General features: G+C 39.9%; 1 pseudogene; it reads left to right on the plus strand.

Annotated features, from left to right (window-relative positions):
- The first annotated feature begins 9,697 nt into the window (after positions 1 to 9,697).
- LOC100688578 lies at positions 9,698 to 10,656 on the plus strand (annotated as a pseudogene).
- The last annotated feature ends 1,009 nt before the right edge of the window (positions 10,657 to 11,665 follow it).

The following is an 11,665-nucleotide window of genomic DNA, read 5'->3' on the forward strand; positions in this document are numbered from 1 at the left end:
GACTGTGTTCCTCAACCAACCAACTTCAGAGAAGTCAGTTGAAGGAAATGACTGAAGAAAAGGCTGGCTGATGTTTAAGAAAATCACTATAACCATCAGTTACTGGTTTCAGTTGACAACATAAAATGATTAACTGCTGTCATTGTCCATGCCTACAGATAATTTATTTTGTATTTTGAATAAAAAGACATTTGTACATTCCTGATAACTGAGTGCAAGAGCCATGTACCAATGTACTGCTTTCAATTTAAATCACTGAGGCATTTTTACTACCATTCTTTTAAAATCGGGATTTTAGTGTTTGCCATCACCAGATAAAAAGTTAAGCAGCCTTTCTGTGGAGAGTAAGAATAATTGTATGCAAAGTAGAAAAATATCCAATTATGTGACAACCTTTGTGTAATAAAAATTTGTTTAAAGTTAAAAAAAAAGAGTAGGGGGCACAAATTTTCAGCTCTAGAGCTAGAAGTGGGGGTGGCCACCATAGCACCCTGCCCATCAGTACCGAGAACCTTCAGGGAACAAAATCAGTGCCACCCAATGAAGTCCAGAACCTGGAACCATGCCCTGCTGTCCACAACAGGAACACCCAAGGCCGTCCAAGGCTCAACCAGGTCAACAAACCACCCAGGAAGCACCACTCACATGGCTGGGTTGCTACTTCCAATTGTTTCAGTTTTCCTTTGGCTGAAATTTTTCAAACCAAATCCCATAGAAGAAATGATTTAGTGTTATTAATGAGAACTCAACAGAAGGGGCCCTGCCAACTGCTTTTCTCACCACCTTCTGCAATGACTTAAACAGGAAAGGTGCATTTGGCCAAGGGGTCTAATCTTCCCCTCTGCAAAATCAAGCAAGATCCAGTGGACACACAATGATGTATATATACACACAAAGATGTATATATTTCTTTCCTATTTTGGGATCTAGTTTCTTTTAACAACGAACCAAAACCAAAACATACCCAGGATCTGGGGGGGGGGGGGGGGGGTTGTTTTGTTTTGTTGTTATTCTTTTTTTTTTTTTTTTTTCTTTTTTTTTCTTTTCTTTACTGGACAAAATGATGAGATGGAGAGATTCACACCCCAGAAAAAAAAGAACAAGAGGTAATACTTGCAGCTAGAGATTTAATCAATGCAGATATATATAAGACATCTGAACTAGAATTTAAAACAATAATTATAAAGATACTAGCTGGACTTGAAAAAAGCATAGAAAACACTAGCAAATCTCTTACTATAATGATAAAAGAAATAAAATCTAGTCAGGCCAAATTTTAAAATGCCATAACCAAGATGGAGCCCCAAGGTGGGGACCATAAAAATGAGGATGAACAAAGGTTACCAAATCAGTGATACTGAAGATAAATGATGGAAAATAATGAAGCTGAAAAGAAGAAGAGGAAATGATGACTATTAGATTATAAAGGTAGACTTAGACAAATCAGCAATTCCATAAAGTGAAATAATATCTACGTTATAGGAGTCTCAGAAGAAGAGTGGGGAAAAAGCAGCAGGTTTATTTGAACAAATTATAGCTGAGAACTTCCCTAATCTGAGAAAGAAAACAGGTGGGGACACAGAGACACAGAGAACTCCAAAAGACACAGAGAACTCCCCTAAAAATCAACAAAAATAGGTCAACACCCTGATATAGTGAAACTTGCCAATCACAAAGATAAAGAAAAAATACTGAAAGCAGCTCAGGCCAAAAGGTCCTTAACCTACAAGGGTAGACACATAAGTCTGGCAGTAGACCTGTTCACTAAGACCTGGAAGGCCAGAAAGGACATGATATATTCAACATGCTAAATGAGAAAAATATGCAGCCAAGAATACTTTATCCAGCAAGGCTGTCATTCAAAATAGAAGGAGAGATAAAGAGATTCCAAGACAAACAAAAACTAAAGGAATTTGTGAACACTAAACCAATCCTGCAAGAAATATTAATATTTCTGTGGGAAAAGAGACCAAAAGTAACAAAGACCAGAATGGAACAGCAACTTTATGAATAATACAATGGCACTAAATTCATCTCTCTCAATAATTGCTCTGAAGGTAAATGGACTACATGCTCCAATCAAAAGACATAGGGTATCAGAATGGATTTAAAAAAAATAAAAGACCCATCAATATGCTGCTTACAAGAGACTCATTTTAGACTCAAAGACCCCTCCAGATTGAAAGTGAGGGTGTGGAAAACCATTTATCATGCTGATGGACATCAAAAGAGAGCTGCAGTAGCCATCCTTATATTAGACAAACTAGATTTTTTTTAACTTTAAAATTTTTATTTTTATTTTTATTTTTTATTGGAGTTCAATGTACCAACATATAGCATAACACCCAGTGCTCATCCCACCAAGTGTCCCCCTCAGTGCCCATCACCCAGTCACCCCACCCCCCCGCCCACCTCCCCGTCCACTACCCCTTGTTCATTTCCCAGAGTTAGGTATCTCTCATGAAGACAAACTAGATTTTAAACCAAATACTGTAACAAGAGATAAAGAAGGGCACTTTATCATAATAAAGGGGTCTATCCAACACAAAGATCTAATAATTTTAAGTATTTATGCCCTTAACTTGGGAACAAAAAAAAAAAAAAAAAAACTTGGGAACAGCCATATAGATAAATCAATAACAAAATTTTAAAGACTCATTGATAATTCAATAATAGTAGGGGACTTAAACACTCCACTCACAGCAATGGACATATAATCTAAGGAAAAGATCAGCAAAGAAACAAGGGCTTTGACTGACACACTGGACCAGCCGGACTTCCCATATATTCAGAGCATTTCATCCTAAAGCAGCAAAATACACATTCGTTGAATGCACATGGAACATTCTTCAGAACAGATCACATAACTGGGCCACAAATCATGACTCAATTGGTACAAAAAAGATTGAGATCATATCATGCATATTTTCAGATCACAATGCTGTGAAACTTGAAGTCAACCACAAGAAAAATTGGGAAAAACCATAAATACATCAAGAATAAAGAACATCCTATTAAAGAATGAATGGATCAACCAGGAAATTATCGAATTTTAAAAACACATAGAAGCAATTGAAAATGAAAACATGACAGTTCAAAACCTTTGGGTTGCAGCAAAGGCAGTCCTAACAGGGAAGTATATAGCAACACAGGCCATCCTCGAGACACAAGAAAAGTCCCAAATATACAACCCAACCGTACACCTAAGGAGCTGGAAAAAGAACAACAAATAAAGTCTAAATCCAGCAGAAAAGAAATAATAAAGATTAGAGCAGAAATCTATGATATAGAAATCAGAAAAACAGTAGAACAGATCAATGAAACTAGGAGTTCATTCTTTGAAAGAATTAACAAGATTGATTAAAACTCTAGCCAGACTTCTCAAAAAGAGAAAGGATACAAACAAAATCATGAATGAAAGAGGAGAGATCACACTCAGCACCAAAGAAATACAAACAATCATAAGAGCATTATTATAAGCATCTATATCCCAACAAATTAGGCAATCTGGAAGGAATAGATAAATTCCTAGAAATATATAAACTACCAAAACTGAAATAGGAAGAAATAGAAAACCTGAACAGACCCATAGCCAGCAAAGAAATTGAAATAGTAATCAAAAATCTCCCAACAAGAGGCCAGGTCTAGATGGCTCCCCTGGGGAATTCCACCAAACATCTAAAGAAGAATTAAGGGAAGCCTGGGTGGTTCAGCGGTTGAGCACTTGCCTTTGGTCTAGGGTGTGGTCCTGGGGTACCAGGATCAAGTCCCATGTCGGGCTCCTTGCATGGAGCCTATTTCTCCTGCCTGTGTTCTCTGCCGTGCTCTCTCTCTCTCTCTCTCTCTCTGTGTGTGTGTGTGTTTCTCATAAATAAATACAAATCTTTAAAAAATAATAGCAAAAAAATCCTTCTTAAAAAAATAAAAAATAAAGAATTAAAATGAATATTAAAGAATTAAGGATGACTATTCTTCTGAAGCTATTCCAGAACATAGAAATGGAAGGAAAACTTCCAAACTCATTCTAGAAGGCCAGCATTACCTTGATCCCAAAACTAGACAAAGACTCGACTAAAAAGGAGAATTATAGGCCAATATCCTTGATGAACATCATTGTAAAAATTCTCAACAAGATACTAGCTAACAGGATCTAACAGTACATTAAAAAGGATTATTCACCATGACCAAGTAGGATTTACTCCTGGGCTGTGGGGCTGGTTCAACAACTGCAAGGTAATCAATGTGATACACTACATTAATAAAGGAAAGGATAAGAACAATATAATCCTCTCAATAGATGCAGAAAAAAAAGAGTTGACAAAATATAGCATCCTTTCTGGATAAAAACCCTCTACAGTGTAGGGCTAGAGGGAACAACCTCAGCATCATAAAAGTCACATACAAAAAAACCCACAGAGAGTATCCTCCTCAATGGGGAAAAACTGAGAGCTTTTCCCATAAGGTCAGGAACATAACAGGGATGTCCGCTCTCATCGCTCTCGTTCCACATAATACTGGAAGTCCCAGCCTCAGCAATCAGACAGAAGAAAGAAAAGGCATCCAAACTGGCAAAGAAGTCAAACTTTCACTCCTCAAAGACAACATGATATTCCATGTAGAAAAACTGAAAGACATCACCAAAATATTGCTAGAAAACTGATACATGAATTCAGCAAAGTTGCAGAATATAAAAATCAGTGCACAGAAGTCTGTTGCATTTCTATACACGAACAATGAAGCAGCAGAAAGAGAAATCAAGGAATTGATCCCATTTATAATTGCAGCAAAAACCGTAAGATATCTAGGAATAAACCTAACCAAAGAGGTAAAAGATATATACTCTGAAAACTATAGAACACTCATGAAAGAAATTGAGAAAGACACAAAGAAATGAAAAATATTCCATGCTCACGGATTGGAATAACAAATATTGTTAAAGTGTCTATGCTATCCAAAGCAATCTACACATTCAATGCAATCCCTATCAAAATACCACCAGCACTTTTCACAGAGCTGGAACAAAAAAGTTATAAAATGTGTATGGAACCAAAAAAATCCCAAATAGCCAAAATAATGTTGAAAAAGAAAACCAAAGCTGGTGTTATCACAATTCTAGACTTCAAGTTATATTACAAAGCTGTGATCATCAAGACAGCATGGTACTGGCACAAAAATAGACACATAGATCAATGGAACAGAATAGAGAACCCAGAAATGGGCCATCAACTCTATTGTTAACTAATCTTCAACAAAGCAGGAAAGACTATACAATGGAAAAAAAGATAGTCTCAACAAATGGTAATGGGAAAATTGGACAGCAACATGCAGAAGAATGAAACTGGACCACTTACACCATACACAAAAATAAATGCAAAATGGATGAAAGATCTAAATAGGAGACAGAAATCCATCAAATCCTGGAGGAGAACACAGGCAGCAACCTCTTTGACCTCCACTGTAGTAACTTCTTGCTAAACATGCCTCCAGAGGCAACAGAGACAAAAGCAAAAATGAACTATTGGGACTTCATCAGGATAAAGAGCTTTTCCACAGAAAAGGAAACAATCAACAAAACTAAAAGTCAACTTATGGAATGGGAGAAGTTATTTGCAAATGGCATATCAGATAAAGGGCTAGTTTCCAAAATCTATAAAGAACTTATCAAGCTCAATACCCAAAAAACAAAAAATCCAGGCAAGAAATGGGCAGAAGACATGAACAGAGATTCCTCCAAAGAAGACATACAAATGGCCAATAGACATATGAAAAAATGCTCAACATCACTTGGCATCAGGGAAATACAAATCAAAACCACAATGAGATGCTACCTCATACATGTCAGAATGGCTAAAATGAACAACCCAAGAAACAATAGATGTTGGTGAGAATGCAGAAGAAAAGGGAACCCTCTTACACTAGTGGTGGGAATGCAAGTTGGTGCAACCACTCTGGAAAACAATATAGGTGTTCCTCAAAAATTAAAAATCAAACTACCCTACAATCCAGTAATTAAACTACTGGGTATTTTATCCAAAGAATACAAAAATAGTGATTTGAAGGGGTACATGTACCCCAATGTTTATAAAAGCAATGTCCACAAAAGCCAAACTATGAAAAGAGCCATTGACTGATGAATGGATAAAGAAGACGTGGTGTATACAAATACAATGGAATATTATTCAGCTATCATAAAGAATGAAATATTGCCATTTGTGATGACGTGGATGGAACTAGAATGTATTATGCTAAGTGAAATAAGTCAGTCAGAGAAAGACAAGTACCATATGACTCATATGTGGAATTTATGAAATAGATGAGGGACATCGGGGTGGCTCAGCGGTTGAGCATTTGCCTTTGGCCCAGGGCGTGATCCTGGAGTTCCGGGATCAAGTTCCACATCAGACTCCCCTGCATGGAGCCTGCTTCTCCCTCTGCCTGTGTCTGCTCTGTGTCTCTCATGAATAAATAAAATCTTAAAAAGAAAAAAAAGAAATGAAACAGATGAACACAGAGGAAGGGAAGGAAAAATAAGATAAGATAAAAAGGGATTGAGAGGAAGACAAAGAGACTCTTAACTATAGGGAACAAACTGAGGGTTGCTGGAGGGGATATGGGTAGTAGGTTGGGTAATCCGGTGATGAGCGTTAAGGAGGGTACTTGATATAATGAGCCACTGGGTGTTATATGCAACTGATAAATCACTAAATTCTACCCCTGAAACTAATAATACAGCGTATCTTAACTAAATTGAATTTAAATTGAAAAAATAAATAAAAGGGCAACTAGAATATGAACGAACCAGCCCTGGAACCCTATCAAATGGCTGGGGAGCTGCTGGAACTCTGGGCCAGAGGGCTGGCAAACACCAAAGTCTCCCTTTTCTCTCCACCTTGATAGTGCAGACAGGAGCAGGGTCTGGATGCCCTAGCCAACCTACCATCTCAATGAGCCCTGGGTCCAAGCCCACATCAACCCAAACCATCTCACCAAGGAGCTCCAAGCAAAGTGTACACCAGGACAATCCTGGTCAGTGCTCACTACAGCTCCAATTGTCTTGCTGAGGTGACACAAGTACAAAGCACCCTGAAACCCTCCAGGCCCACACCATTTTGACTCTGGGCACCTTGTTAGAACACTGTTGGCACAGAACACCCCAGGAACTCCCAGTTCATAACTGCTTTGGCATTAACCATCCCATCATGGTGCCTTCTTTATAAAGTGACCTGGGACTCCCTGGCCCATGCGTGCCTCAGCTCCTGCTATAGGATCCTGGATCCCATCCTGGATCCCATCACCTGGAGATCACAACCTAACCTGAAGAGAAGAATCAGACACTCAATGACTGGGCCATCCAGGTGCCCTATAGTAATTTTTGAAAAGTTTTTCAGCTTATTTCCAATTTATTAATTGCTTTTGTTTTCTCCTCTGTTCCTTTATTTTTTTTTCTTACTCTCTTTGTGGATCCCCTGCACCATATCCAATTGAGCTCCATGCACCCCAGCAGGGTACATCCACACTAAATGCCCCAGGATGACTTGGCTTACACCAACTTCAACTATCCTGTCAAGGCATCTTCAGTGCTCTGAGCCCCAGGACCCACTGGCTTACACTTACCTCAGCTGCACCTATCCTGCCAGAGCACCCTCTACACACAGGGTACTATGGGCCCCTGACATGTACCGGTTTCAGCTTTCAGCTGTCCTACCAGGACACCCTCAGTGGAGAACCCTAGGTGTACACTAGGCCCATGCCCACTTCAGCTCTGACCATCCCATTAGGGCCGCCCCAGCAAGGAGTGCCCAAGGTCCCCCAGTCCATACCAGCCACAGCTCAGGCAACCAATAAGTCACCAGGCACAAGGGACAACCATACACAGAGCATTCTTTTAATTTTAGAAGTAAATGTTCCACCTAATTCATAGGAACAGAAAACCAAGTCAAATGAGAAAAGAGAATACTCTCTAAATAAAAGAATACCACAAAACCTTAGTAAAAGAACTAAAAGAAATGGAGTTAACCCATCTACCTGATAAAGAGTTGAAAGTTGTAAACATGCTCACTGGCCTGGAGAGAAGAACTTCAACAAAGAGATGAAAAATATAAGAAGAACCAATCAGAGTTGAATAATACAATAACTGAAATAAAAAGTACACTAGAGGGAATCAACAGTGATTAGTAGATGAAGGAGAATGGATCAGTGATTTCAAAGACAGGGTAATGGAAAGCACCCAAGCTGAACAACAAAAAGAATACAAGTTTTGTTTGTTTTTTTGTAAAGGAGGAAAGGTTCAGGGATCTCTTAAACAACATCAAGTGAAGAATCATTACCATTATAGGGGTTCCAGAAGGAGGAGGGAAAGAGAAAGGGGCAAAAATGTATTAGAAAAAATAATGGCTGAAAACCTCTCCAACCTCGGGAAGGAAAGACATTTAGCTTGAGAAAGCACAGAGTTCCCAGCAAGATAAACCCAAGGAGTTCTGCACAACTCTTTTTTTTTTTTTTTTTTTTATGATAGTCACACAGAGAGAGAAAGAGAGGCAGAGACACAGGCAGAGGGAGAAGCAGGCTCCATGCACCGGGAGCCCGACGTGGGACTCAATCCGGGGTCTCCAGGATCGCGCCCTGGGCCAAAGGCAGGTGCCAAACCGCTGCGCCACCCAGGGATCCCTGCACAACTCTTAATAATTAAAATGTCACGTTGACATTTAAAATTATTAAGAGTTGTGCAGGGATCCCTGGGTGGCGCAGCGGTTTGGCGCCTGCCTTTGGCCCAGGGCGCGATCCTGGAGACCCGGGATCGAATCCCACGTTGGGCTCCCGGTGCATGGAGCCTGCTTCTCCCTCGGCCTGTGTCTCTGCCTCTCTCTCTCTCTCTGTGACTATCATAAATAGATAAATTAAAAAAAATAAAATAAAAAAATAAAAGCAGTGAGAAGCACCTAGTAATGTGCAAGGGAAACACCATAAGGCTATGAGCTGATTTTTTTTTTTTTTTTTTTTTCAGCAAAACCTTTGAATTATCTTTTCACTCCCTTCTGGCCTGCAAGGTGCTGAAAGGAAAGAACTACAACCACCAACACTCCACCTGGCAAAGCTATCATTCAGAAATAGATAGAAAAAGACTTTCCCAGATAAACCAAAGTTAAAGGAATTCACCACCACTAACCAATCTCACAAGAAATGTCAATGGGACTTCTTTAAGTGGAAAAGGCCATAATTAGAAGAAAATTATGACATAAACAACTCTCATGAGTGAAAGGAAACATACAGAAAAGGTAGCAGCATAATCATTTATAAACCTGGTATAAAATATAGTAAAATTTAGTATACCTAAAAAATTTAGTTAAGGTTAATCACAAAATAAAAAGATGAATATGAAAAATACAGATAAAGCAGAGGGAACAGGGGCACCTGGGTGGCTCAGAGGTTGAATATCTTGGGGTCCTGATCTGGAGTCCTGCATCAGGCTCCCCACAGGGAGCCTGCTTCTCCCTCTGGCTATGTTTCTGCCTCTCTCTGCGTCTCTCATAAATAAAAATAAATAAATAAAATCTTAAAAAAAAAAAAAAAAGAAAGAAAGAAAGAAACCCAGAGGGAGCAGTAAAAATAAAGTTCTTTAAGAATGAGGTTGAACTTGCTTTCTGCCCCTGGACGCCGCCGAGTAAGCATCGTTAAAGTCTCCCCTCCCACCACTGTCATGTCTAAGTCAGAGTCTCCCAAAGAGCCCGAGCAGCTGCGGAAGCTCTTCATGGGGGGTTTGAGCTTCGAAACAACCGATGAGAGTCTGAGGAGCCATTTTGAGCAATGGGGGACGCTTACGGACTGTGTGGAAATGAGAGACCCCAACACCAAGCGCTCCAGAGGCTTTGGGTTCGTCACGAACGCCACCGTGGAGGAGGTGGATGCGGCCAGGAACGCCCGGCGCACAAGGTGGACGGAAGAGTGGAACCAAAGAGGGCTGCCTCCCGAGAAGATTCTCAAAGACCCGGTGCCCACTTAACTGTGAAAAAGATTTTTGTCGGTGGCATTAAAGAAGACACTGAAGAACATCATCTAAGAGATTATTTTGAACAGTATGGGAAAATTGAAGTGATTGAGATCATGACGGTCCCAGGCAGTGGCAAAAAGAGAGGTTTTGCCTTTGTGACCTTTGACGACCACGACTCTGTAGACAAGATTGTCATTCAAAAATCCCATCCTGTGAATGGCCACAACTGTGAAGTAAGGAAAGCCCTATCGAAGCAAGAGATGGCTAGTGCTTCGTCCAGCCAAAGAGGCTGAAGTGGTTCTGGAAACTGTGGTGGTGGTCGTGGAGGTGGTTTTGGTGGGAATGACAACTTTGGTCGTGGAGGGAACTTCAGTGGTCGAGGTGGCTTCGGTGGCAGTCGAGGTGGTGGTGGATACGGTGGCAGTGGGGATGGCTATAACGGATTTGGTAATGACGGAAGCAACTTCGGAGGTGGCGGAAGCTATAACGATTTTGGAAATTACAACAATCAATCCTCAAATTTTGGACCCATGAAAAGAGGAAATTTTGGAGGCAGAAGCTCTGGCCCCTATGGTGGTGGAGGCCAATACTTTGCCAAACCACAAAACCAAGGTGGCTATGGCGGTTCCAGCAGCAGCAGCAGCTATGGCAGTGGCAGAAGGTTTTAATTACTGCCAGGAAACAAAGCTTAGCAGGAGAGGAGAGCCAGAGAAGTGACAGGGAAGCTACAGGTTACAACAGATTTGTGAACTCAGCCAAGCACAGTGGTGGCAGGGCCTAGCTGCTACAAAGAAGACATGTTTTAGACAATACTCATGGGTATGAGCAAAAAACTCGAGGACTGTATTTGTGACTAATTGTATAACAGGTTATTTTAGTTTCTGTTCTGTGGAAAGTGTAAAGCATTCCAACAAAGGGTTTTAATGTAGATTTTTTTTTTTGCACCCATGCTGTTGATTGCTGAATATAATAGTCTGATCATGACGCTGAATAAATGTGTCTTTAAAAAAAAAAAAAAAAAAGAATGAGGTTGAACTTAAATAATTATCACATTACTACGGACTACTTATTTAAAATGTTATATATGAACTTCTTTACAACTACAAATAAAAGAACCTATTAATAGATGCATACAAAATAAAGCCAAACGTGAGACTACAGAAAAATCACTAACCACGAGTAAAAAGAGTAAGAAAAAAATAAAGGAAGAGAGGAGATTAACAAAAGCAACCAAAAGCAATTAATAAGTTGGCAATAAGCTGAAAAACTTATCAAAAATTACTATGGAACAACTGGATGGCCCAGTCATGGAGTGTCTGATTCTTCTCTTCAGCTTAGGTTCTGATCTCCAGGTGATGGGATCCAGTCCCATCTAGTCAGGTGTTGGGCTCCTGGCTCAGTGTGGGTTTTTCTCTACCTCTCCTTCTCCCCCTCACCCCTGCCTCCCTCCTTCACACTCATGCTCTTTTGCTCTCTCTAGAATAAACAAATCTTTTTAAATGTCTAAATGCTTCAATATGACACATAGGGTGATGATATGGACAAAAAAACAACCCATCTATATGCTACATATAACATAGATTCATATCAGAAATAAGGACGCATGTACAATACAAGTGAAGTGGGTATAAAAGAAAATAGTCCATGCAAATGGGAGTGGTGGTGGTGGGGAAAGAG

The sequence above is a fragment of the Canis lupus genome, chromosome 6, assembly GCF_011100685.1.
Source record: "Canis lupus familiaris isolate Mischka breed German Shepherd chromosome 6, alternate assembly UU_Cfam_GSD_1.0, whole genome shotgun sequence".
Classification (NCBI taxonomy): Eukaryota; Metazoa; Chordata; class Mammalia; order Carnivora; family Canidae; genus Canis; species Canis lupus.